Source organism: Ambystoma mexicanum, chromosome 9, assembly GCF_040938575.1.
Source record: "Ambystoma mexicanum isolate Mex_15411 chromosome 9, UKY_AmexF1_1, whole genome shotgun sequence".
NCBI lineage: Eukaryota > Metazoa > Chordata > Amphibia > Caudata > Ambystomatidae > Ambystoma > Ambystoma mexicanum.
The window spans coordinates 61,358,504-61,384,742 of NC_090931.1; the positions used below are offsets into that span (position 1 = coordinate 61,358,504).

Sequence of the window (26,239 nt, forward strand, 5' to 3'; positions counted from 1 at the left end):
ATTAAATACTGCGACAACCTACATTAATGCCCCCCCCCCCAAACCTTGTCCACTAAGGTGTAGCAGGATGACATGGGTCAAGAGGTGGCATGATTTTGGTTGGACACTTATTTTTTTATATACCACAAAGAAACCTGTCTATCCGGTATGCAGACTATCCATCGAACATTTATCCATCGAACATTTATCCATCAAAGGGTTTTCCATCGAATTTGTTCCAACGAAAAAATATGCATCGAATGCATATTTTTGGGGGGTAAAGGGTTAAATTAGTTTTTGGTGAGTTTTTAAGGGTTAAAAACGGGTTAAATACAGCGGTTGGGGGGACCCCACTTTAAAAAAAAAAGCATTTCGATGCACATTTTTTCGTTGGAAATGATGCGATGGTACTAACCTTCGATGGGGGGAAAAAAAAACCGATGGAAAGACGATAAACCTATCTATCCCTAACTCAAGGAGGGGATTCCCTGCCTCAACCTAAAACTAAGGAAGTGTCAGAAAGTCTGACAAAAATAAGTGGTCTTACTTGTCCCCAGGTGATGAGTTTGTCCCCATGAGCTCCTCCCGTATGAATCCACCCCTAGGGAGTCGGGGGGGGGGGGGGCTATTGGGTAGCAGCCTCCCCACCCTAAGCACATGGGAAGGGGCTCCCCCCATGGGAAGAACTTTAAAAAAACAGTGTGGGCAACATTACATTAAATTATATTTACAGAAAATCTACCCAAATACCACCAAACTCAATTACCGTGACTGCCACTTGGTCCCGAGGAGTTACCACTGGATAGGCCGGGAGGATAGTTCAGGGGCAATGTGTTTATTTGAGAAGCAAGACAACACATAGCAACACAGGTTCGAATCCTGGGCTCGCACTTAGAAACTAGTCCCAGTATCAACCGCGTTATAAAAGAACAATTATAATAAAAAGTGGTGGTAATTCCCCATTTTTGGACTCCAAGGGGATTTTAGTTGGATTTACAGCTGGCGGAATTACCGCACAGTGAAACTGCCGATTTTTGGTGGTAAAGTGTATGATTTATCCCCAGCATCAAGCTGGAGGTGAATCTGCCACTTTTCCTCTGAAATTCAGCGGATTTACTGTGCAGTAATTCCACCAGCGGTAAATCCTCCAAAAATTATAATTTGGTGGCGTTGGTAAAGTGGATTAACGGAATTACCACCATTTTTTTTTTCCTGTACCGCCAAACTTGTAACGCGACCCTATGTGCTCTGGGATTAAGCCTTTCAGACTTAGTACATCAAGCGATGCTCTGCAAGAACCCCCCCGCCGCCCCCGAAATGCTGACGCCATTTCACCGCCTGGCCAAGAAAGAGATCCAGGGGAAGAGGCCTAGGCCCCTCCACCCCTGCTCTATGGAGCCTCCTGCTGGAAAGCCAGAACTGAACTGAAAAGGGTGTCATTGTATTGGGTTTCCAATGTACCATCCAAAAGCATGCTTTCTGAAAGCCTACGTCGACATTATTTTTGCCACATAACTACCCCTTATCTTAAACTGGGAAAAACATTACTAAAAAATGGCGGTCGTCATTTAGAATAGCTGAAGAAAATATAGGCTAGGATGTGAGATCAGCCAAAGGCAAGATGTAACTTTCTCTTACCTATATATTTGTACACATGCACCGGGAGCATAGTATGAACGATTTGCTTTTCAGGTGTAATGCATGTGTGTACAGGCCCATGCCAGGACACACCATGCCACACCACGACCAGCAAGCACACACGTCTTATGCAATTAAGCCCAATAGACATCAATCATTCTCATGATGGGGAACACCTTCGACAGCAATGCACCCCCCCCCAGAGTATATCCATCCCGTGCATAAGGGGTAATTACAACATGATAGGTTATTTATAACGCGCATGCCCAGAGGTTTCTAAGCGCGGACCCGGGATCGAACCTGTGTTGCTCTGTGTCGTCTTGCTTCCAAGGCGAGCACGGTGCCTCTGAGCTATCCTCCCGACCATACGATGACCAATGTGCACACTAGACACGCTCTGGTGCAATACAATCCACACAGTCGCTGCAGACAATATCCATGCATACAGTGGAGTAACTTTGCTAAAAATGTTGGGGGGGGACATGACATCTGAAAGAAAGGTGCCCCAGCCAAATTAATGGGGACAAAATAGTGTGCCACGAAAGTTGGGAGGGGGACAAACACCACTGCCCCCCCCCCCCCTAAAATTACGCCCAGGCATGCATAGCATGTAAGACACATGCGTTCAGACATGACAAATAAAAATACAAGGACGCACCCTGACCAACGTCCGCATCTTCTGTAACTTTATGGCTTCGGGGCCTCGTGTAACTGATTCTACAGCGCCCTGATGCCCCAGGGCTTGTGCGCGCCTTGCAAATGAAATAAATAAATACATGCTCGGAGCAACCTGTGGAGAACAAATGCAGCCATCAGACACTTAATGGCGAAATGTAGCCAATAGCCACTGACACGTGTGTGCACACCCAGAACCTGCTACGCACCCACATTACATTTTGAATAGACAGGGAAGCACACAGGAAAGAAGCAACCAGTGGCCAAAACAAAGGGTTAAGGTCACTAGCTACAAAAGGAAGTCTACAAATGTTGGAATGCCAACATCAGGGTACAAACACTCCTAGAAATAAAGTATTTCCCTGAGGCAGGCAGACACCAGCACACCGCACATGGATCCTTAACTCCTACTGCAGCACGTCTTCATAAAACTTAGATCAGTTCACAAGAGTTTTCTGAAGTAGTGTGCGATGAACTTTGTTTTGAGTGTTTGTAGCTTAACTTTGGCATTCCCGAAGTTTGCACGCCTCACCCATTTTATAGGTAGCACCCCTACATCTTTAAAACAAAAGTCATAAAGCGTGTTTTTAAAAAGTCTTATGGTGACCTCTAAAAGATGAAGTCTACAAAGGTTTGGAACAGCCTGCACAGAGGCCCATGCGACTGGGGCAGTGAGCAGTCCTACACCTGGCCTCAGGGAGGAACGCAGAGTCAATGTGTGGTTTATACACACTTCACACGAACACATCTCTACTTGTACATGTAACACACGAACATAGGACATGAAAACCTTACCATGTCCTGTATTTCACAGGATGTTAACGAATTGGACACTTTCAGACAGTAACACAGAGCCTTGTAAGTGCAACGCCTATGGTTGCCCAGGCCTAAGAAGCCATTATAAAATAACATGCATCCCATAATACATTGAGCTCAAATGACAAAGGTCATTGGACCGTTGCCTGCACACCATCACCACTACACAGGCCAACTTTTTCTTCAGAGCTGGCAGAAACACCATCCTCAGCTGGAGTCGCACGCGGTAACAGCTTTTTTTTCTGAGCAGGAAGAGGCCTCGTTTGCATGCTACTTCATCTTGCAAATTGTGCCCTGTAAATTGCCCATGCAGCCCACTTGGTCTGTAGATGTCGATCATTAGATGCACGTTACTTACAATGTGGCAATTGAGCTGTATAACATTTTAAATTTGGAATGTACTACTATATCACTGGACAGCCACAAGACCTCATCCAAAATGGCCACCACCATCCCCTCTGTTCAGTGGCTGTGTGTGTGCAGCCCGAGCCTGCACTCCATTGCCAGATTGGTCAATACACTCCTTTCTTTGACCAACCAGTGCAGCCGGCAGGCGTTAGCCAGTCCCCCTTGTCAAGGCCCTGTCCCCAAGGCCCAGGCTCTACCCTGTCTGGGTCTGGAGGAGCTAAAGGAGGAAACACCATGCACCTAATCTCAGCTATTAATGGTAAACGCTCCTCCATGACTTTAACACCCTCAAAGTTCTTGTTGGTGACATCCATGAAAGACATGAACTTGGACTACCTCCCTCTGCAACAACAAATGGGGCCCTGCTAACCCTCTTTGTTGTCACCTAATGCCTGAGCTCCCCTTTCTTCCTTTTCGGCTGCTATTAGAACCCTCCCAACATGCACATCTATCTGACATCCATGATCCAGCTTTCACTTCTCACCACATGATGCCTTTCCTGTGTGTACTTATTACTCAATTGTTGTTGCCATCTCATGCATTGCACTGCGATGAACGGCTGATCTGCTGCATGTGCCGTCTATAACCTGTACCTCTGCAACTGTGCATGGACAACTGCCTTCTCCTCCCCCGCTGCCTATTTATATAATATAGCACCAACAGCAGTGCCTTCATTTTTGCCTCGTAAAGACTGCTCTTTATATTCCCTGCTCCACAAGTCGTTCAGTACCATACCTTTTGTACTCTCCGCTTCCATTCTGTGCAGCCTTTTCGTTTTGTATGCATTAGAGTCCTTTCTGCAAAATATCACATTTAGGTACGTCTACAAATCCTTTCATTGATCTACACATCTGGGCACTTCTAGCACACCCATTGATCTCGGTCCGTCTGACCGCATGGTGTGTTTCTACTGTTGCATAGTGCCTCGGACCCTCTCCCCTGCCATCCTCTGACCTTTTCCTCTCTCCCCTTTTGTTCCCTGCCCCATCGTGCTTTCGGTCTCCTCTATCTTTTCTAACTGTCTCTCCATCTCCTACCCACCTCTCTCACCAAGCCTGGAAGGAAGAAACTAAAAAAGGCACTCCTAAGATCCAAACCTGGACTGCCCATCGCAGACACCAACGTCAATGCTTCTTCCAGACTGTCTCTTGCCGACATCCTCTTTGCTTTTCCTTATTCTGACCTATGGAACCCCCATATGGCCTCTGTCCGCTCCCCTTTCTCCTTTCCCATTACTGGCAGAACTAGGTGGAAGTGTTCTTGGCTCACTTCGCGTCTTCCAAATGTACCATTAATGTCCATCACAATGGCACTATCGTGGCCCAGGGCTCTCAGCCCAACCTTCCCCTCCTTGACAGGCGTCTTCCATCCCTTTTCAACGTTCCACCCTCTACTTCCACACCTTCTTCCCTCACTCCCACCATCTCCTCCCCCCAAAGGTAGCACCGCACATGTGTACCCCCCCACAAATCTTTTAAAGAGGGGTACCAGCTTCACTTAGCTACCCTCAACTCTCGCTCTGCTATTAAACCCTCTGACATCTGTCAACTCCTTGAAGACCTTGACCATGACGTCCTTGGCCTCACTGACACATGGTTCAAGGCCAGCTCTTTTGACACTCTTCTTTCTGAGGGCTACAAGTTCATATCCAACCCCAGACCCTCCCGATCTAGTGGTAGTGTGGCTTTGATTTTCCCTCAGTGAGTTCCTGCCTCCATCAGCCCCACTCAATCCTACTCTTCCTTTGAAAGCCTAGTCTGCAGTCATCTGTCTCCCCTTCTTTCTCTGTCGCTCTTTCTACCATCTACAGACCCCCCGGTCCTTCCACCCTCTTCCTCTTGGAATGGGCCGACCTCTCCTCCTCTCCGCTTGCCTCCTCTACCAAACTTATCTTCCTTGGGGACTTCAACATCCATTTTGTCTCCCCTGATGTGGCCACTGTTCCCTTCTATGACCTTTGCAACACTCTCTCACTATCCTCCCCTCTGGCCGCACCCACTCTGCAGGTCACAGCTTGGATGCTCTCATCTCAGACATACCTCTGTTCAACCCCCTTGCTACCACCCCCTCTCCTGGTCTGACCACCCTCTCCTCTCCTTCCTCAACCTCCCCAGCCCACAGTCTTCTCCCCCCGCACTGCCAGTTTCCTTCTCCGTCACTCGACCGATGAAGCGCCAGTCGCTGCGTTTGCCTTTTCCTTCATCCCTCCTCCACCCCCTTCCTTTGACTCCATCTCTCTATCACTAATACCCCGGACATCCTTGCCCTTGTCATGAGGAGCCGCATGCAGCCTGCCACCAAATGCAACTCTTGGTATGGCTGACTTAGCTGCTTTTAAAATGAAAGTGCAAAGCGGAAGACATCTAGCTTATCCCCCGACAAACTGGCCTGCCGTCTACTCCAAAGGCAATACCGTCTTTACATCTGCTCCAAGAGAAGAGCTCAGGTCCAAGCTTGCATCTCTGGAACCACCAATAACTCTTTAAAATCTGCAAGGAACTCCTCAATCCTACCGCAGTCTCCTCTTCTCCTCCTCCCCCCTAGGCCTTATGCTCCACACTGGCCTTCCACTTTTCCTCCAAAACTCGTGACATCCTGTCCTCCCTCATCTGTCCCCACCACATCCCACATCCACTCACCTCTTTTGACCCCTCTATCCCCCACACTCTCCTCCCGCTCTCCCATTGCACCAGATGAGATTTCCAGAGATGTCCGCTTTAAGAAAGTCTCCTCTAAACCGTTGCTACCCTGCTACTCCGGAATCATCAAGAAAACATCGACAATCTCCCCCTGCCTTGGCTGACCTCTGCAATTACTCTTTTGCCACAAGCTCTTTCCCACAACTCCTCAAGCACTCCCTCGCACACCCCCTCGTAAAAACGCCATCTGCTGAGCCCTCCTGCCTAGGTAATTATCGATCAACCTCCATCACCCCTTTCTTGAGCAAACTCATGGAGAAACTGGTTACCCCCCCAACTGACCTTCCACACCGAAAGAGCTGGCTACCTCCACGACCACCAGTCCGGTTTCAGGGCACAAATCTCCCAAATGCCAGAGAACACCTACTCTCTAATCTAGACTCCAACACTCCTGTTCTGATCCTCCTCAATCTTTCCTCTGCTTTTAACACTGTCAACAACTCCCTCCTCACAAACCATTTCTGCGACACCCTAGGGATCACAGACAGGGCACTGGCGTGTCTTACCTCTTTCCTTTCCAACAGATCTTCCCAAGTGCAAATGGGTTCTTTTCTCTCCTCCACCTCAGTCTACCTGTGGCGTTCCTCAGGGCTCTATCCCATCGCCATGGCTCTTCAACATCTACCCGACCTCTCTGGACCACCTGATCTCCACTTACCCCCCTCATTTCCAGTGTTACGCAGATGGCACCCAGCTCTCTTTACGGCTGCCCTTCGCTACCTCCTCCTCCTCCTTCATACCGGACTGACTGCTATTCAGGCATGGTGCTCTGCCAATGATCTCTGCCTCAGTGCCAGTGTAGAGGAGCAGCCGAATGCCTCTGCAGGAAGTCCCGCCCCCATCCTTCCTATATGCTGGAAGCCAGAGATCGTGACACGCACCACACCGGTGATGGTGCCTATTCCACGGAGAGCTTTCGAGTAAAGGCATCCTTTGAGAAAACGCTATATGACGTATGCCCGTAGAGAATACTATCTCCTGGAGGAGATCCCCAAAGGAATATGAAGGTGAGAGAAAGAGAAGCTGGTGACATCAAAAGAAGCAAGCAGGACGCAATGACAAGAGTGGTTTAAAAGAGAATGCATAGACCTTGTAGAATCTGATGACAAAATAAAGAATTGAGTGAACTTTCATGTGCGGAATGAAGTTTGCACTTGTGAAGTACACTGCAGAAAATACAAGCCATTTTATAACTGTACAGATGCAGCAAGTATACTTAGAGGTTTCCTTTGAGCATATCACAACCATCGTAGGTTTGTCTTGTGTGCCACATAGTAGGATGTCACGTATGACAAATTTATAGTATATAAATGTGTTTTTTATGCAAAATGATTGACAGCTTGAACGATCGTCCATTGATGTCCGTTGTAACTCCCTGTTTTAGACAATTGATAATAAAACAGTCGGGAGAGACTTTTTGCAAGCTTCCCGAGTCGGTTGTATTATTTGGTCTAAGAGTTATTCTGCATCCCATCCATGCATGCATGACGTGTTACTGATTAAAAGACCCCCGGGTTCACCAGCAAGGCAGAGATCCTTCTCATTTGGATGCCTGCTCCTAGTTTCCCCCTCACCATCTGATCAGACTTCTTGGGCCCCATCACCTCTCCCACGTGTGGGGCAAAAATCTTGGGATCACCTTTGACTCCTCTCTCTCCTTCTCTCCACACATCACAGACCTTGCCAAGAAGTCACATTTTCGGCTCCACCTCCTCAGGGGAATTCTATCTTGCCTCACCTTCCCCCAGAAGCTCAATGTCTCCAGACCCCTGGTTCTTTCTAGGCTGAACAACTGCAACAGCCTCTTCCTCAATCTGCCTCTTTCCTCCCTTCGCCCCCTTCCAGAATAGGACTGCAAGACTTATCCTTGGCATCAAGCTTAGAGACTGCATCTCTCCAGCCCTAAAATCTCTCCACTTGCTCCCGTGACTCCAAGGATTAAATTCAAGACCCTTGGAATCATACACAAGGCTATCTCGGACCAGGGACCTCTCTATATTCAGCGTTATCTCCCGAAATACTTCACAGCCAGAGTCCTTCGGTCTTCTGGTGCCAATTCTCTGCAGGTCAAACGTTTCTCCAAGCAGAGAGTGGGAGGTAGATCACTCTCCTCGGCTGGCACCTCCCTCTGGAACAGCCTCCCTCCCCATCAGACTTGAACCAGATCTTAAGTTCCGGGAAACTTCTGAAGACCTTCCCTTTCTCCTCTTTCTCCCCCCCCCCCTTGCTAAACTCCCGATCTACCGCTGGACTGGAGCCTGTTCCCTTCAGTCATACAAGGGCTAGACCACCGCCCCCACCGGTGCCCCCCAGCATCGCCACCAGCAGTTGCCTTTGGGTTCCCCTTCCCGGACTTTCCCAATGTAGTCCCCCTGTCCACTGCACTCCTCCCCTGTCCCCTTGCACTCGCCGCTTTGGCCCATCCAGCAATTGCCTGCCTTCCCTCCCCCCATGGGGGCACCCCACTTCTGCACTTCTTGCTCTACCCCCTCCCTCTTGCACTTATCACCTCGTTTCATGCACTTGCATGGTAGGATTGTCACAAGGCCAATATAACAGTTTCTCTGTGTTGTATTCTTATGATCCCCGCGCTTCTGCACCCTCCCCCTCCCATTTTTGTCCGCCTGGAAACACCCGTGTATAGGTGCCATACAAATGTCCAAAATCGTTTTTATTTTTTTTCATCCTCATCTCACACAGACCACCACAAGCATCCTAAACCTGTATACCCGATGACATGGGAAGGCAGTTTGTTGTGCCAGTTGTTTATACCTAGTGGTGTAGGTCAATACATTCATGCTCCGTTTAACAAAGTCAAGTAGGTTATCCTGTTTGGTGCACGTGAGTTCAGGTTTGTAGAACATTCCTGAAAAGGCGAGAGGAATCGGTGTCCGCTGTCTGTGGAACACTCGCGTCCCCTGCACACTCAATGTGTTTGTCAGAACAAACAGCACTTAGGGTTCATATAAATGTACATTTTCAAAGCAAATTTAAGAGCGTGAAGTTCACACATAGGTGAATCATACATGAAAGTTTTCAGAATCCAATTTCAAGTGATTAAGCCATAAGCATAAGACATCATTTATTGTATATAATATTTAAATCATACTGTACAATACAAATAAGTCGATGAATTTCGTATTCCAAGGTCTAAAATCGTGAGCGCTACGTGTTTCAGGACTTGAATCGCTTCATCAGGAGCATTATTTCATGTAATTTTCATTTTCAACGTTCAATCTGCATATAAGAGTGGGAGAAAATAAGGAGGAAAAATGCATATTAACTAATCTCAGGATAAAATTGGCTATCTATATTCTACAATTCATAATACACTGATCTAGTACCTCTCGGCTGTACCTGTGTCACAGAAAGGTGGAATCCCTTGGCTGTGAGTTGGGGGCGATCCGAGTGGATTGTATCCTAGGGTAAGAGTACAAAAAGGTGCAGAAGTATTCTATCACGGCCATTCAAAAGGGCCAATGGGAGTGGATAGCGGGAGATCGATCCCCGCCTGGAGGTCCAGGGGATGCCTCAGTAAATACTAAGTCTCGTGAAGGAATCCCTCATGTAATCGGCATTGTCTAGGTTTGCGTGGCTGCAGTAGCCTGAAAAGGCAGCCTGGGATCCTATAATCGTCCAGAATGGGTCTGCAGCCACCACTAGAGGATTAGCCCAAGCTAGGACACTTCCCGCCAAACGAGAAACCAGAAACCCCAACCTCGATTGTTCCCTAAGGAAAGCGTTTTCCCTAAACGTAAAACCAAAGGTGTAAGCGTCCAGAAATTCTCTTAACTTCTTAGGGTCCCTGTGGATCTTGTCTATAAAAGCATCCATTATTGCATCAGGAGGACAGCATTCTCCGTTTTGAGGTTTTATATTGCCACCGTTAGCTCTTTAAGCGGTTCGATCCTCTCTCTCTCTGCTGGTAGTGTTGCAATCTCTCAGCGACCGGTCTTACCCGAGAGGTCCCTTGTGAGGTTGTTGGGTAAAGGAAAGGCCCGTCTCCCCGAGAAGCCACCTCATCTCCTGGATGGAAATAGGAGGCTGGAGGCTTCCCCAGGGGCAAGGGCCCCACAAGGTGGTCAGAAGCGAATGTCACGGAAAACACCTTCAGACATCCGGAGTAGTAACGATGGAGACAAGATCGAATGATAGGAGACGAACGCTGCCACCTCCACAAGGACCATCAGGTGAAGTAGCGAGGAGAGGTGCAGAATGCAGCGCACTGAACCAAGATCAACAAGGGAGAGCACAGGGACGAGGAGCCAGGGAGAGCACGGGACGAGGAGCCAGGGAGAGCACAGGGACGAGGAGCCAGGGAGAGCACAGGGACGAGGAGCCAGGGAGAGCACAGGGACGAGGAGCCAGGGAGAGCACAGGGACGAGGAGCCAGGGAGAGCACAGGGACGAGGAGCCAGGGAGAGCACAGGGACGAAGAGCCAGGGAGAGCACAGGGACGAGGAGCCAGGGAGAGCACAGGGACGAGGAGCCAGGGAGAGCACAGGAAGGTAGAGCCTGGAATGAAAAGGTTAGGAGGCCAGGGAACCAGGAAAACTAGAGTTGGCAACCAGGGGAAAAGGAGTGAGTTGCGACGCACCGCTCAGCAGGTGGCGCGTTCTCTTATGGCCGTGGATTCTTTGGTTGAGTCCGGCCGGCAGGTGCCATCTTGGTGTCAAGACATCAGCGCGGTACATAATCGCATCTTGATAAGGTCCAGTGGAAAGCCGCCAGCGCCATCTCGAGGAGGTCCTGTCCCTCCGTTATCGTTCTCATAACAACGCAGACGCAGCTAACTTCCAGGCCCAGGTGTGGCGGTAACAGGATCTAACATCTCCGACAGGCACTCACTCCACACAGAAAGTCTTCAACATGTCACACTATGCCTTTCACAGAACACAAAGACAGACCATTATTGCAACACTTGCCAAACATTGTGTCCATGAGCCCTACCCTCTGCCAAGGCCACAAGTTCAAATAGATGAGTAATACTTACAAGGTAATATTTACTGCCCAAGGTGTCTGAACGCCATTGGCGTGGGTTAAAGGAATGCGGAGATTTGCATCTCCATTCTGTAGAACTCACCTGGCAACTTAATAATAAAAAGCAAATCAATCTGACATGTCTCAGATAAAGTGTACAGTGAATAGGATGTAACAAGGCGGAAATACAGGAAGTGTTTATCACGCGTATGTCCCTATATAGAGCTTTGAAAAGTGCCCTGGCTGAAACAAGAGGCATAATATTGTAGTAGCTGCCCCCGTTGGTGTGTCACAGTCTGATGTAGTGCTCGCTTGCTCTGAGCTCTCTTCCTCGGTCTCAATCTGTGCCTGCGTCTCTGCAGCCCCCGCCCCCAGTTCTCGCTTTCTGTGACAGTGTAGTCGTGCACCCTGTCTCTCTGCAGTCTGGTGCATGTACGCCCTCTCTGTCAAAAGGGCGGTTTTATTTTCTCCCGCTCTCTCCCCTCCCCTCACCTCTCTTTTTCCCGCTCTGTGTGTGTCCCCTATTGTTCTATGAACCCTACTCCCCCCCCCCGCCCCTCTGTCTCTCCCACTGTGTAAGTCTCTCCATATATACCTCACCATGTTCATTTGTCTCCCCCCCTCCTCCAATATCGCCCACTATTTCTTCCTCTGTGCCTCTCCCTCTACTTTTTCTCCCCTATTCCAAACTCTTTATCACAATATCGCTTCCTCACCCCCTTCTTCTGCCCCTCCCCCCGCGCCCTCTGTGTGCATGCATAGCGCTCTCCCTCCGTGCTGTGATGAGGCACCGGCCAGGTCTTGTGCCAGAGGCGTTGCTGTGAGGAGTGGGGGGTGGAGAGCCTGAGGGGGCTATAGCCCCGGGTCTTTTGGTTGTAGCCCCGGATAGAAGCTCAGGGGCTACAACCAAAAGGCTAGCTAGCCCTGGGTCCCGACAGCCCCGACATTAGCTTAGCCCCTGATCTTTTCCAGACCTAGCAACACCCCTGCCTTGTGCTGAGCTGGCCGTGCCACTTAGCAAATGGACACATACAGTGGATAACCGTGTCTCAGGCACTGCCCCGTTTTGGCGTGCAGTGCACCATTTCATTTTGTACCCGTGTCATGCCGATCACCTTTCCTCTACACAACATCTCTCCCCATCTTGAATAACACACAACTAACTTGCATGATAAGTCAACATGACAGCTGGAATAACGTTTAACTCACAGTTCGTTGATAGATGTCGTGCAGGACAGACTCCCCCCCCCCCCTCAGCTTCATGGAGGACTGTGGCTTCTCTCTCAGGGAATACATGTCCCTGTCGACCAGCTTGTAACCTGGTCTTCCACACTTATTGTTGTTATTTCACAGTCTGTATTGTATATTGTATATTCTTGACATGCTGTAACTGCATCTAAGTCTCCGGCGCCCGGTTACACCAGGGTTCGGCGCGCGGTACAAATAAAGAAATTAACTAAACATGGACCTGCTTTCCCTGGAGGTCGTCTGAGCAAATGATGTGGCCTCTGGTCGCTGCTGGCAGGATTCTGAGGTAACCTGGCTCGGACTCAGAAGATTGGCCATAGTCTCAGTCTCCATTGTCTGTTGCTCTCCTCAGTGTCTTGGGGCCTGGGGGGGGGGGGAAGATGTCCTGATTTGGTGTCTGCACACTCTTCTTTCCACACCATAGATGGCACTTTTAGTAGCGAGTCGCATTCCTTGTCACTGTCTCATGGTGTCTCCTTGCTGTCACCATTCCATGATCATTGTCCGTGATCATCCAGGGTGTTGGCTCATAGGACGAAGCCAGCTTTTTCAGGGATGACCGGTTCGTCACCAATACCATGTCTCCTGGGGTCAGGTTGCTGGGGAAAGGCCGAAAAGCCCTGCTCTCTGTCTTTCCTGGCTTGTCTGTTCTGCTCTACTCGCTCATTGTCTACATCCGGTGTTGTCCAGCTGGGGTGGGCAGGGAGCACCACTTGTATGGGAGTTCCAAACATGAGGGCTGTGGGATATATGCGTGTCGAGGAATGGGGTGCCTGACGATAGGCTCGAAGGTGCCTGTAGTCTTCTGGCAGCCAGTGGACTTGTTGGTCTTTTGCAATGCGGATCACTTTGTTCAGCGACGCCATGAATAGCGCAGCGTCTCCATTGGCTTACGGCCAGCAGGGGTTAACTCTGTGGTGTTGTATGTTCAAGTGGTCTAGAAATCCCTGCATTTCCTGTCCTTTGAACGGAGGACCGTTGTTGCTCTTAATCTTGTTGGCTATGCTGTGTACAGCGAACATCTTTTCGAGCGCAGTGATAACTGATGTCGTATCGGTGGACCATACTGGCTCAACCTCGGGAGACCTGAACTCGTCCAAAGCCACTAGTAGTCACTCAAGGTTGGCTACCGAGTAGAAGTCTAGGCTGATCGCGTGCCACCTCGGCAGGCTGTGTCGTGGACTTGCAATCTGCTCTGGGGGCCATTGTTGTTGGGTCCCTTGACATGCTGCACAGGATCCCGCAAGCGCCACCACTTTCTGCTGCATGTTTGGTATCCACACCCATGATTTCAAGAACGCCTGCATTTATACCTGAACATTTCAGCACCTCCACAGGATGACAAGGGCCTCCCATTCGATGTGCACATAGTTCTGTTCCATTTTGGTTAGCGCCCAGCTGGCAAAAAGCAATGGGGTGCGTGACACCTTCCCGGTCTGTTTGTACAAGGACAGACCCTAGTCCCACTAGACTAGCATGTTCTTGTTAAGGGTGTTTAAGGGTGGCGCCCGGCACAGCGTGATTCTTTAATATGTGCAGGCTCTGCGCCTCTTCACTGATACTTAAGTTTACATGACACTGAGCTGGAGGCAAAGCGCCCTTTATTTGCTGCTCCGGTGGCACCCTTTATTTGCTGCTCCGGGGGCACCCTTTATTTGCTGCGCCGGGGGGGCGCCCTTGTGTGGCCGCACCCCTTGAGCGCACCTGAAGCCGGCGCTGTATGTAGGCTAACTAGAGCAATGTACTGACATGACCAGTGCGCGACGCGCTCCGACCGAGTCATTGTTATTCATGAAGCTGGCTAACTAGCACAGGAGTGCTGGCATGGCCCACACTGTTGCTGTGTGACAAAAACCGACAGACATGTTCAAAAATAAATAATTAAGTTACCAAAACATTACATCATAAATGAACCGATAAATGAACCGAGTCAGAGACAATAAGGGTCAGTGCTCAGAAGTAAGCCTTGTCAAACACCCCAACGAATTAAGCACTGCGCTATGTACTTATTAGCCTTTTGTTACGCGTAATACATTTTTTTTGTCCCACTAAGTGCCCAAATGTCTTTTGGGAATATCTGCAACTCATCAATGCGCACAGATGTCCGCAGTTCTTGCATTAACCCGCTGTCCTATCTCAGTAGCTTAAAGCAAGGAAACTGAGGTTTGCAAAAGCAGTGCTGTCATTTTACCAAACCTGTATCTTAATTGTTGAGGATACCACAGAGGTGCATGGGGCCTGGTGAATTAAATTTGTGCGATCCTGCACAAATCATTTTATTTGCCATTGTTTCGGTAAATATTATGAATGATTTCACCTTTGGACGGACATTGTCTTGGGTGGAGGGGTTGCTTAAACATAGACATATTTGTAAACAAGGACGACTGTAACTCATCCACGTATCCTTGCTCTTTCTGCCACGTGTCGATACTGCCTCACACCATGAGGTGTCACTGTGCTGGACTACGCACTGCCTTTACTTTGACCTTCATGGCTGTCCTACCTAATGCAGCCAACCATACCAGTCTTGAGTGGCAGCTTTGCACTGCCCCACCTGCCCAGTCTACGTAACTTACCTGATTTGACCTGGCAGCTTTGTGCTGCCCCACCTGCGTAGTCTATGCAAATGTAACCTACCTGATTAGGCGGGTGAGGCAGCGCAAAGCTGCCAGGTCAAGTCTATGCAATCTACCTGATTTAACCTGTAACCTGCCTGATTTGACCTGGCAGCTCTGCGCTGCCCCACCTGTCTAGTCTATGCAAATGTAACCTACCTGATTTGACCTGGCAGCTCTGCGCTGCCCCACCTGCCCAGTTTATGCAAATGTAACCTACCAGATTTAACCTAGCAGCTGTGCACTGCCCCACCTGCCCAGTCTATGCAAATGTCCCCTACCTGATTAGGCAGGTGGGGCAGCGCAAAGCTGTCAGGTCAAGTCTATGTAATCTACCTGATTTGACCTGGCAGCTCTGCTGCCCCACCTGCCTAGTATATGCAAATGTAACCTACCTGATTAGGCTGGTGGGGCCCAGCAAAGCTGCCAGGTCAAGTCTATGCAAATGGAACCTACCTGATTTAACCTGGCATCTCTGCGCTGCCCCACCAGCCTAGTCCATGCAAATGGCCCTACCTGATTTGACCTGGCAGCTCTGCACTGCCCCACCTGCCTAGTCTATGCAAATGTAACCTACCAGATTTAACCTGTCAGCCTTGCGCTGCCCCACCAGCCTAGTCTATGCAAATGGAACCTACCTGATTTGACCTGGCAGCTCTGCGCTGCCCCACCTGCCTAGTCTATGCTAATGTAACCTACCAGATTTAACCTGTCAGCCTTGCGCTGCCCCACCTGCCCAGTCTATGCAAATGGAACCTACTTGATTTGACCTGGCAGCTCTGCGCTGCCCCACCTGCCTAGTCTATGCTAATGTAACCTACCAGTTGCGCTGCCCCACCTGCCCAGTCTATGCAAATGTAACCTACCTGATTTGACCTGGCAGCTCTGCACTGCCCCACCTGCCTAGTCTATGCTAATGTAACCTACCAGATTTAACCTGTCAGCCTTGCGCTGCCCCACCTGCCCAGTCTATGCAAATGTAACCTACCTGATTTGACCTGGCAGCTCTGCACTGCCCCACCTGCCTAGTCTATGCAAATGTAACCTACCAGATTTAACCTGTCAGCCTTGCGCTGCCCCACCAGCCTAGTCTATGCAAATGGAACCTACCTGATTTGACCTGGCAGCTCTGCGCTGCCCCACCTGCCTAGTCTATGCTAATGTAACCTACCAGATTTAACCTGTCAGCCTTGCGCTGCCCCACCTGCCCAGTCTATGCAAATGTAACCTACCTGATTTGACCTGGCAGCTCTGCACTGCCCCACCTGCCTAGTCTATGCTAATGTAACCTACCAGATTTAACCTGTCAGCCTTGCGCTGCCCCACCTGCCCAGTCTATGCAAATGTAACCTACCTGATTTGACCTGGCAGCTCTGCACTGCCCCACCTGCCTAGTCTATGCTAATGTAACCTACCAGATTTAACCTGTCAGCCTTGCGCTGCCCCACCTGCCCAGTCTATGCAAATGTAACCTACCAGATTTAACCTGTCAGCCTTGCGCTGCCCCACCTGCCCAGTCTATGCAAATGTAACCTACCTGATTTGACCTGGCAGCTTTGCGCTGCCCCACCAGCCTAGTCTTTGCAAATGGAACCTACTTGATTTGACCTGGCAGCTTTGCACTGCCCCGTCTATACTATGCAACCTATCTGATTTGACCTGGAAGCCTTACGCTGCTTTACTGTCTATCCTATGTTACCTACCTGTTCTTAAGCATCATGCATGTTGTAATAACTAACTATAGTATGTATTTACTATGTAAGCAACTCTTGTAACCAACCATTTGAAGAAAAAGCGCCCAGATACCTCCGGGTCCGGTGCGCTATAGAAGTGTCAAAATACATAAAGTATGTTATGTTGGGAAATACTCTGAGCTAATGAGTAATGGTCTGGCATGGGCCCCCATGAAGATAAGAACTAGTGGGTACAAAGTGCAGTGTGGGGTGCCAGCTCTGCGCTGCTCTGCGTCGTCCCCACCCTGGGTAAACTCCAGCATCCCAGGAAGCCTCCAAGGGGCCCCATGGCAGAGGCCCCACGCAAACATACATCCAACAGGTGCACCGCAGGGGGGCGGGGAAGCAACACTGATCTTTTCAGGGAAGAAACGAGGAAAAGGGGGGGGGGAACGGGCCTATCAGGACAATCAACTCCCCAGATGGAAGCACTCGATATTTAGGGGGACAGCCCCTTATTTATAGAGGATTGCGGGAAACTGGTTTATGGAACTCTCGCACCCAGAGAAGATGGCGCCTGGGTCCACAGAGGTGGCATGGAATGCAAACTGGTCTGGCACGGATGACTGGGGCGTTCCCCAAGACCAGAGGGAATTTAGGGGTGACGCGAGGAGGGGGGGTATAGCTGCAAAGTGGCCTCATGTCACGTGTGACACCTTGACCCAGGCCTGCTTTGCCTCCGGTTCAACACCAGCACCTGTAGATTTCTTTTCGCCTGTTGTATGTATGGAACTACAAGTCCCAGCATGCACAGGTAAAAGCCAGGACTGGCTAAAAGGTGTCACGGAGGACATGGGGACACTTGGCAGGGAGGATGGCAATGGACCACCGAGGACCCCATTTACCCCCAGAGACACTAGAAACCAAGGAAGGAGAGAGAGAGAACGAGTATCCACTGACTAGTTGCAAAAAGGCAAATATACTGGGGCTGAAATAAGCCAAGAACACGACCACATGGAACGATCAATCAAATCCTGAGGTACGTTAAATCCACTATTACTGTTCGCTACCAATAGTCAGGGTCGGACTGGGACAAGAAATAGTCCCGTTCACACAAAAAAAGTGGCCCACCCCTCGTCTCCCGACCCTTGGCCTCTGATGATATCACCAGAAGGGATGTCCTTTGACCCCATCCCAAAGTGGCATCCGGGAAGGGATGAAACACAACCTTTCACCCCTTGACAAAACAGGGAGTGGCATCAAAGGGCATTGTTCCTAAGTACACTACGAAAAATATGGTTACGCTATCACTGTAAGGCGATATACATGTCATACAAGAATGGATCCCCATATGTAATATCAGTGTGTATTGGCCCATATTATGAAATTACTGTGAATGCAAGCAGACGTCCAAGGCCAAATGATAACATATTATTATATAGCACTTACGCTTAAGCTCTTTTTTTTTTATAGAATATACATACGATATCACCCAACCTACTCATTTATCGACCTAAGAAGGATGAAAGGCTTTTTTTTAAAAAAAAAAACATTTTTTATTGTTTTTCACATGTAAACAACATGTATTTTAGCTGGGCAATGTCCCTCTAGTCCCCCCACCCCCCGCCCCACGGAAGAAATGCTCGATGTTGCTTATGTTCTCGGGAATGTCTATGAGCTGTATATGTCTGTTATTCTGATATTGTGCGGGCACCATTGTTCCATATACTCAGATTGTGGATATTCCAAAACCCCTCCCCATTCCTTTGTGAAAGATTCATTCGAACCTTGTAAGATGTGTGTCATTTTTTCCATGGTCATTTGTGACCAGATCTTCTGCAGCCATGCGTATAGTAGAGGTGGATCTACGCTTTTTCCAGTTTTGGGCTATTGTCGCCCATGCCGCAATGACCAGGCCCATGAAGCGCCTCCATTGTGCCCCATTATATTTCTTGGCCTGTTGATCTTTCGGTCCAGAGAGCCACACTTTCTCCCCCAACTGTTCCCCCTCTGGGAACATCTTTTTCATCTCCGCCTTTACTTTCGACCAAAATCCTTTTACCCCTTGGCAGTCCCACCACATGTGTTTCCACGTACCTGCCTCTGAGCATCCCCTCCAGCATCTGTCGGAGGATTCCAGATACATAGTGCTGAGCCTATCGGGTGTGTAGTGCCATTGGGTAAGTATTTTTAGCCACATTTCCCTAGTTTGCACAGCCCGGGTCAGTTTTGGTATACTAGTCCACAACTCCACCCACTGCTGTTTTGGAATCTCTTCCCCAAGTGTTCTCCTCCATCTGATCATGTAGGCCCATTTGGCTTCTTCATCCTGTGTGTTGATAAAGTTATAGAGAGAGGAGACTAACTTCTTGGATCCGGAGTTGGTTAGTATGTACCTTTCGAATGGAGTCAAGTCCCTTGTAGCTGCTTGAGTGACCTCTGGTGTCGCCAGCCAGTGTTTGAGCTGCTCATATTTGTACCTGTCCGCATCTGTCAAGCTCAACATGGTTTTACATTCTTTGAATGGTCTTATTTCTTTGTCTTGGAACATTTCCCCAATCTTTTTGCACCCTGCGGCTTCCCATTTCCCATAGGCCCCTCGTTCTATTCCTGGTGGGAATTGGGGATTCCAACAAATGGGTGTGAAGGGGGCTACAGTTGTGGTCATGACACCCTTCCGCGTTTGTTCATCCTAGGCTTCCAGTGTGGTCTTCATGACCTCGCTGATGCGGAGATTTGGGTGTCTATGTTGCATAAATTTCCATAGAACGTCCTCTAACGGAGTTCTGGCGACCGCCTGATCTTGAGTTACCCAAATCGTTTGTTGATCTTCCCCCAGCCATTCCTTCAGTACCCATAATTGCGCTGCTTGATAATATTTTCGGAAGTGTGGGAGGGACATTCCCCTCGCTCTGGTAGGTGCCGTGAGGGTGGCTCTGGCGACCCTTGGGGGTTTCCTCTTCCAGATATAGGAGGAGATTGCTTTTGACAGTGCCTCGAAGAATAATCTTGGGACTGTTATTGGGAGAGCGTGAAAGTAGTACAATAACCGGGGGAGCATATTCATTTTCACCGATTGGATTCTACCCCACCATGTGACCATAAGCGGGCACCATCGTTCCAAATCCCTCTTCACCCGCTCCAGGAGCAGAGGATAATTTCTCTTATATAGGAAGTCCACCTTGTGTGCGAGTGTTATACCAGGTACTTGATTAACCTCATCTGCCATTTTGAGGCCTAGAGATGCTGCTTCCCTTTCCAGTGCCCCTCTCTCACCAGCCAAATGCAGTATCTCCGATTTATTCCTGTTTATTTTTAGGCCAGACATCGCCCCGGAAGCCTCCAGTTCTTTTACTATTTGCGGAAGTGTCCTCCCCGGACCTTCTAGGGCCAACAACATGTCATCTGCATAGGCTATTACTTTGTGTTGTCTGCCTGCCATCGCAATCCCCCTTACCAGAGTGGATTCCCTAATTCTAATTAGTAGTGGCTCCAGAAAGATGGCATAAAGGAGGGGGGAAAGAGGGCAGCCCCGTTTGGTTCCCCTTGTTGTCTTTACCCCGTCTGTGACCTCGCCATTTATTGCTATTCTGATTGATGGGGAGTTGCAATTGGCTCTTACCATATTTATGTAGTGATCACCAAAACCCATGTGCTTCAGTGTTTTAAAAAGTATAGACCACTCAACCCGGTCGAATGCCTTCGGCGTCTAGTGAGAGCAGGATCACTGGCGTGTGTGTGATGCCAATCTTTTCCACTAGGTGTATTATTCTTCTGAGATTGTCATGCGTTTGCCTGACCGGAATAAAGCCCGGTTGGTCAGTGTTTATTAGGGTAGGCAGTAGCGAGGATAACCTAGTGGCCAGAATTTTGGTGTATATTTTGGAGTCCAAATTTATCAAGGCAATAGGACGATATGAGCCAGGGAGGGAGGGGTCTTTACCTGATTTGTGAAACACCAGAACCTTGGCTTCATTCATGAACGGGGTTACATTTTACGGTTTTTTTTAAAGGAGTTTAGCAGTCTTGTCAGAACTGGGGGCCGTGAAGCCATCTGGGCCGGAGGCTTTATTGTTTGGGAGTCCTGCTATTGCTCTCTTAACTTCTTCACTAATCCTGGTCTCCAGTACCAGCTTGTCTTCCTCAGATATTTATGGAATGGGGAGGGATTGTAGGAACCTGTCTTGGTTGCCCTTGTCTGGGCTTTTACGTAGCGTACAGCTTTTGGTAGAATGCCTTAAAAACCACCCCTATGTCTTTGGTGTGCGTTTGTGTCTCTTCTTGTGCATTTTTGATATTTGAGATGGTCATGGATTTTTGTTTTACGCAGAGTTGTCTTGCTAGATATCTGTCTGCCTTATTGGCTTTGATGTAGTTTCGTTGTTTGAGATAGAGGGGGGAGGGGGGATTTCTCTGCCTTTTTATTGTTCAGCATTTCTAGTTGCCCATGCGCATGTCTCAACGCTTTCTTGAGACTTCTGGTGGGGTGAGTCATTAGTTCCTCTCGGATGTCCATTATTATCTTTTCCAGTTCCCTTTCCCAGCTGTGCCTCTGCATGTCCTTGGAGGCTTTCAGTGCTATCATATGTCCCCGGATCACCGCTTTGAACGCTTCCCATAGGGACATCCCCTGTATCGTTTTGTGCAAAATATTCTATGATTTTGTCCCTTATCGCTTCTCCCGCTACCAAGTCTGAAAGAAGATCTTGTGGTAGCCTCCACAGCCAGAGTCCTCCCCCCTTCCCTGGGGTCTGCACTTCCAACCAAAGCGGGGCATGATCTGACATCGCAATGGGGCCTATTTCCATTCCTTGAATTTTGCTCAACAGCCCGACTGACACCCAGAAATAGTCAATTCTCGATATTGTGTTATGTACATGCAAGTAATATGTGAATCCACTGTTTTGGCCCTTCCATTCCCTCCATAAATCACAATGCGCCATCTGGTCCATCTATTGCTTGAGATGTTAAGACGGTGCACCCTGACTATGGGGTCCCCCCGTGCTCTTATCTTATTGTGGGTGCCAAGCTAAATTTAGATCTCCCCCCAGTATTACCTCCCCTTTTGCAAAACTCTTGAGCTTCCCCATCGTGTCCTGCAAAAAGCCCTCTTGTCCCGTGTTGGGTGCATATATCGCTGCCAGGGTTAGACAGCTACCGTCTAGCATAAAGTTGGAAAACGCATACCTCCCTTCCTTGTCTGTTAGTTTGTCTATGAAAGCTGTGTCCGCTCCCCCTTTTATTGCTATCAGCATCCCAGCCCTTTTATCTGCGACATTAGATTGTGCCCATATCTTGTACCCTCTGATATATACTTTCTTTTTATCCTGGGCTCTTATGTGTGTTTTTTGGAGTAGCAGGATGTCCGCATTCACCCTCTTGAGCATGCTCTCTAGCTTTTTCCTCTTCACGGGAGAGTTCAGGCCCCTTATGTTATATGTTAAAATTCTAAGTTTCCCCATCTCGTGTAGCCCGGATTAGATGTCCTAAGATCCTGAGAGCTGTGAGCCCTTCTTTCTTCCACATTTCCCCACCCTGCCCTCCCCCCCAAACTCCCCAACTCCCCCCACCCCCAACTAGGAACTTTGAACCAACTATGATCGCGAGGAGGGCACGGGTACCTAAGGATGCTAGGGTGTTGAGCCTATTGGTCCCTGCCCTCAATGAACTCAGGATAAACTTTGCGGGGAGTCCTAAACCCTGCATCTTCCTCAGACCTTACTGTGTACCCGTTCCTGGTCCCCTGCCAGGCTGCTGGATTTTGCGTTCTCCAAACTACCTTCAGTGTTCACCTCTCCCGTCTCCTATAGTTGGAATTTGTCCCTTGCGACTCCCTCTTGCCTGTGCCCCCCCTCTACTCCACTGTTGTCTTTTTGGAGCTTCCCCCTCCATTTTGTTTCTTCTTTTGTCGTACCTCTTCCCATCCTCTCGGTCTCTTGTGAAGTTCCCCCCGTTGCCTTGCTGCCCCTGCTTTCTGCCCCCTCTACTTGTAGGTCCATAATGTGGAGCCCTTCTTCACAGGTTGTCACTCTTCTTTGTTTGCCTTCCCACTCAAACAGCAGTCCAAATGGAAACGTCCATTTGTACCTTATTTCCTTCGCCACCAGCTCATTTATCGGTAGGGACATCGCTCTCCTTTTTAGTAATGTCACTGAAGCCAGGTCCTGGTATAGCTGAATGTCCACCCCATTCATCTTTATGTGGTCTACCTGCCTCGCCCTCCTTAAGATTTGTTCTTTTTGCGGGTATGAGGAGAGGGCTACTAGCACATCCCTAGGTCTTTCCCATGAAGCGAGAAAACTAGGAGGAGATCCCAAAGGTCCACTCGCGTGGACTCCTACCTTAAGTATGGGAAAAACTGAAAATGTGCATTATAGGGAAGGTAGGAAAAAGGAATGTCAACAGTTACTACCTCTCTTAGTGATAAATTCGCATTTTGAAGAAATATATAAACTTTAATATGAAGTAATTTTTAAGATAAACATGGTACATATATTAATACATATAAAATTCATTTTCAGACACTCTAAAATGTATACATAATTGAGACATTGACAAAAACTGTTTCAGACATAGTAGTTCTAAAAAATTAGAAGCATATATTAATATAGCCGTTTGCATTTAACCTTTGCTGTGAGTCCTTCTCTTATGTAAGGTTTTCGATCTATCTTTTGTATATGGATATTGTATATGGATATGTCTTTTCTTGGGAATATTTGGCTAGATCTTTTTTAAGTCTTTGTATTCTTTCTAGAGTATTTGTTTGTTTGAAATCTTTCATTTCTTTATCGATTTCTTCTAATCTTTTCTTTAGAACATCTAGGGCAATACATTTTTTGATGTCTTCCTCTAGTTTTTTTAAGGTCGATCTCTATTTTGCTTGTAGTTTCTTTGACCGTATCTATTATAAGTATTAGCCAGTCTCTCCCACAGCGATTTGCAATATAGCTCCACTGTAGTATAAATTTAGGGTCGTCTAAAAACAGTTGTGGTTCATTAGGTACTGTTAAACCCTGTGGTAGGGCTTTATTTTTAAGGTATTCCAGCATGATGGTGCCGTGTAGTTCTGTTCTAATCACTCTTTTTTACGTAATTGGATTATCTCATCCCAGTCGTTGAGTTTGTCACTATTTTCTTCAAGGTCACTAATATTAATGATTGAAATAGCATTCATGAGTGCCGTAGCGTAGTCGTCGCTATAGGCAAGTGTTCTTTCTTCTGTTATTTTGAAAAACTTATCAGGCGTATGCCAAGTGTTTAATGGAACCGAATAGTCTATATGACTTTCAGATCCAACTTTAAGATCTAACTACTCCCTCACTTTACCCATTGCAGGTATTAAAGGAAGAATACATACTTCCCGCAAGAGAACATGCCCAACTAATGTGGATTTGTCTCTACCCGCCAAGGGAGTTCCTACACTAGAACGGACAGGTAATTTATCTATCTTGTCCTGTTCCTCAACACCTTAAATTGTGTTGCCAGAATATTAAATATAATACTGATTCTGATTTTCGGTTTTGTCAACAGTTACTACAACAAACATCTTTTTTAACCAAAGATTCTTCACCTAAGGAAGATCGCAGACCATTTGCTTGACCACTCTATTTTGATGTCTATGACTACTCCTGAAGAAAGTCCCAGCACTTGTTATAGAGGACTGAAACATGTCGAGTTGGCAATCTAAAAGTTTAAATAGATTGCAATAAAATATCTAGAGATCCAGATAGATCGAAAACCTTACATAAATTAAGGACTCACAGCAAAGGTTAAATGCAAACGGCTATATTAATATATGCTTCTAATTTTTTAGAACTACTATGTCTGAAACAGTTTTTGTCAATGTCTCAATTATGTATACATTTTAGAGTGTCTGAAAATGAATTTTATATGTATTAATATATGTACCATGTTTATCTTAAAAATTACTTCATATTAAAGTTTATATATTTCTTCAAAATGCGAATTTATCACTAAGAGAGGTAGTAACTGTTGACATTCCTTTTTCCTACCTTCCTTTCCCATGGAGCGCCAGTTCTTTTTGGGCCCACTCTGTCAATCCCAATGGTATCCGCTTCTTGTGCCTCTATGATGTCTCTGAACACTTCCTGGACCACATGTCTTTATCCTGAACCGTCTCCAGCATATTCTTAATGCGGATATTGGATCTGCGGGATCGGTTTTCAAGATCCTCGCATTGGATCTCTAAGTTGTGGGTCAGCCGCACCAGGTGTTCCTGCATCTCGTTGTTTTGCAGTGCTTCAGTGCTTCATCTTCTGCGTTTTGGACTATTCTCTCGAGCGTGTCCGTCCTTTCTTCCAGTATGGCCAAGTCTAACTTCAGTTCTTGGACTATCTGCTTCATGCCGTTCCTCATTGTGGCAAATTGGTCCTGCACCATTGACATAAACTTGTCTTGTAGCTCCACAAACCATGCATGCATATCTTCCCTTCAAGGAGGAAGGGTGCACATGTTGGGGGGGGGGGGGATGTTGTCCACTGTTGGGTCTTCCAGTGTCCTTCCCCTGGTGTTTACCGGGGTATCCAGTGACCACATTTGTAGTATGTACGTGTCTCGTTTGTTAGATTGTGTGTTTGATCGGGTTGAGCCCCCTTTCCCATAGCCGCAATGTCGGGGTTCCCCTATGAAGTAGGGCACCACCTTTGGGGGGAGGGGGGCTTCTCCGCAATGCCTTTGGGATATTGTCTTTGTTGCCCTCCTCCAGCTGTGATGGGTGGGAACTATGGGGGGGGGGGGGAGGCAGGCCTTGATGCCTTGAGTTGTTGTGGAGAGGGTACAGTCTCTCCTGCCCCCTGGAAGTGCTGGGCCTGCAGATCAGACCTGGGGGTTGTGGTTCTGGGGGAGTAGTGCTTCACTTTCTGCTCCTGATGTCCACCCCTTATTGCTTCATTCGGTCTTTCCCACCCTTCCCCCCCGCAGCCTGTGGCCTTGATGGCGGGATTTTGGAGGGTGGGGGTCTCTCCCCAGGTAAAGCTGGAGGCCTTATGTGCTTATTTGGGGGGGGATGTCCCCTGCCATGTGGAATTGCCCCCCCCCAACCCTTCTCTGCGGGGGGGAGGCACCGGAGGAAGAGCCGCTCACCTCTTGCGCCCGCCGCCGGTGCCTGTCACTGGTGTGCTTGCGATTCGAGCTCAAAGCTCCGCTTCCTCCACCTGTGGCGCTGTGAGCCTCCCAGGCTCCGTCAGCTGGGCGCGGGAGTGGCCGCGGGATCTCAGCAGCCCCGATTGGAAATGAGCCGCTCCTCGCGGGTGGATGCCGATCTGTGCTCACTGCACTGCTGGGGCCTCTTCCTCCTCCCCCTGTCGCTTCTCTCGGCGGCGCGGCTCCAATTGCAATCTCCAGAGGGGGGAGGGGCACCCCAGTCACAGCATTTCACGTCTCCTCTGTTCGGTCCGGGGGGGGGGGCGATTTCCCCTCTCCTCAGTGCCGGCGGCCTCTGCAGGTTAACGGCTGGGTATGTTGATGTTTTTACGTTCGGATCTTCAGC

At 48.5% G+C, this 26,239-nt stretch overlaps 1 protein-coding gene across 3 annotated transcripts in view; it reads right to left on the bottom strand.

The window, feature by feature from the left end:
* The window catches only part of TMEM45B (transmembrane protein 45B), a 251,561-nt gene that overhangs the window by 215,422 nt on the left and 9,900 nt on the right, over positions 1–26,239 (bottom strand). The window contains exon 1 of one of the 3 annotated variants that reach the window (XM_069614153.1): positions 25,834–26,113. The exons of the other annotated variants lie outside the window; for them this stretch is intronic. The gene's annotated coding sequence lies outside the window, so the exon portion shown is untranslated. Of the gene's footprint in view, positions 1–25,833; positions 26,114–26,239 lie in introns of those variants that run through there. 3 annotated transcript variants of the gene reach the window in all.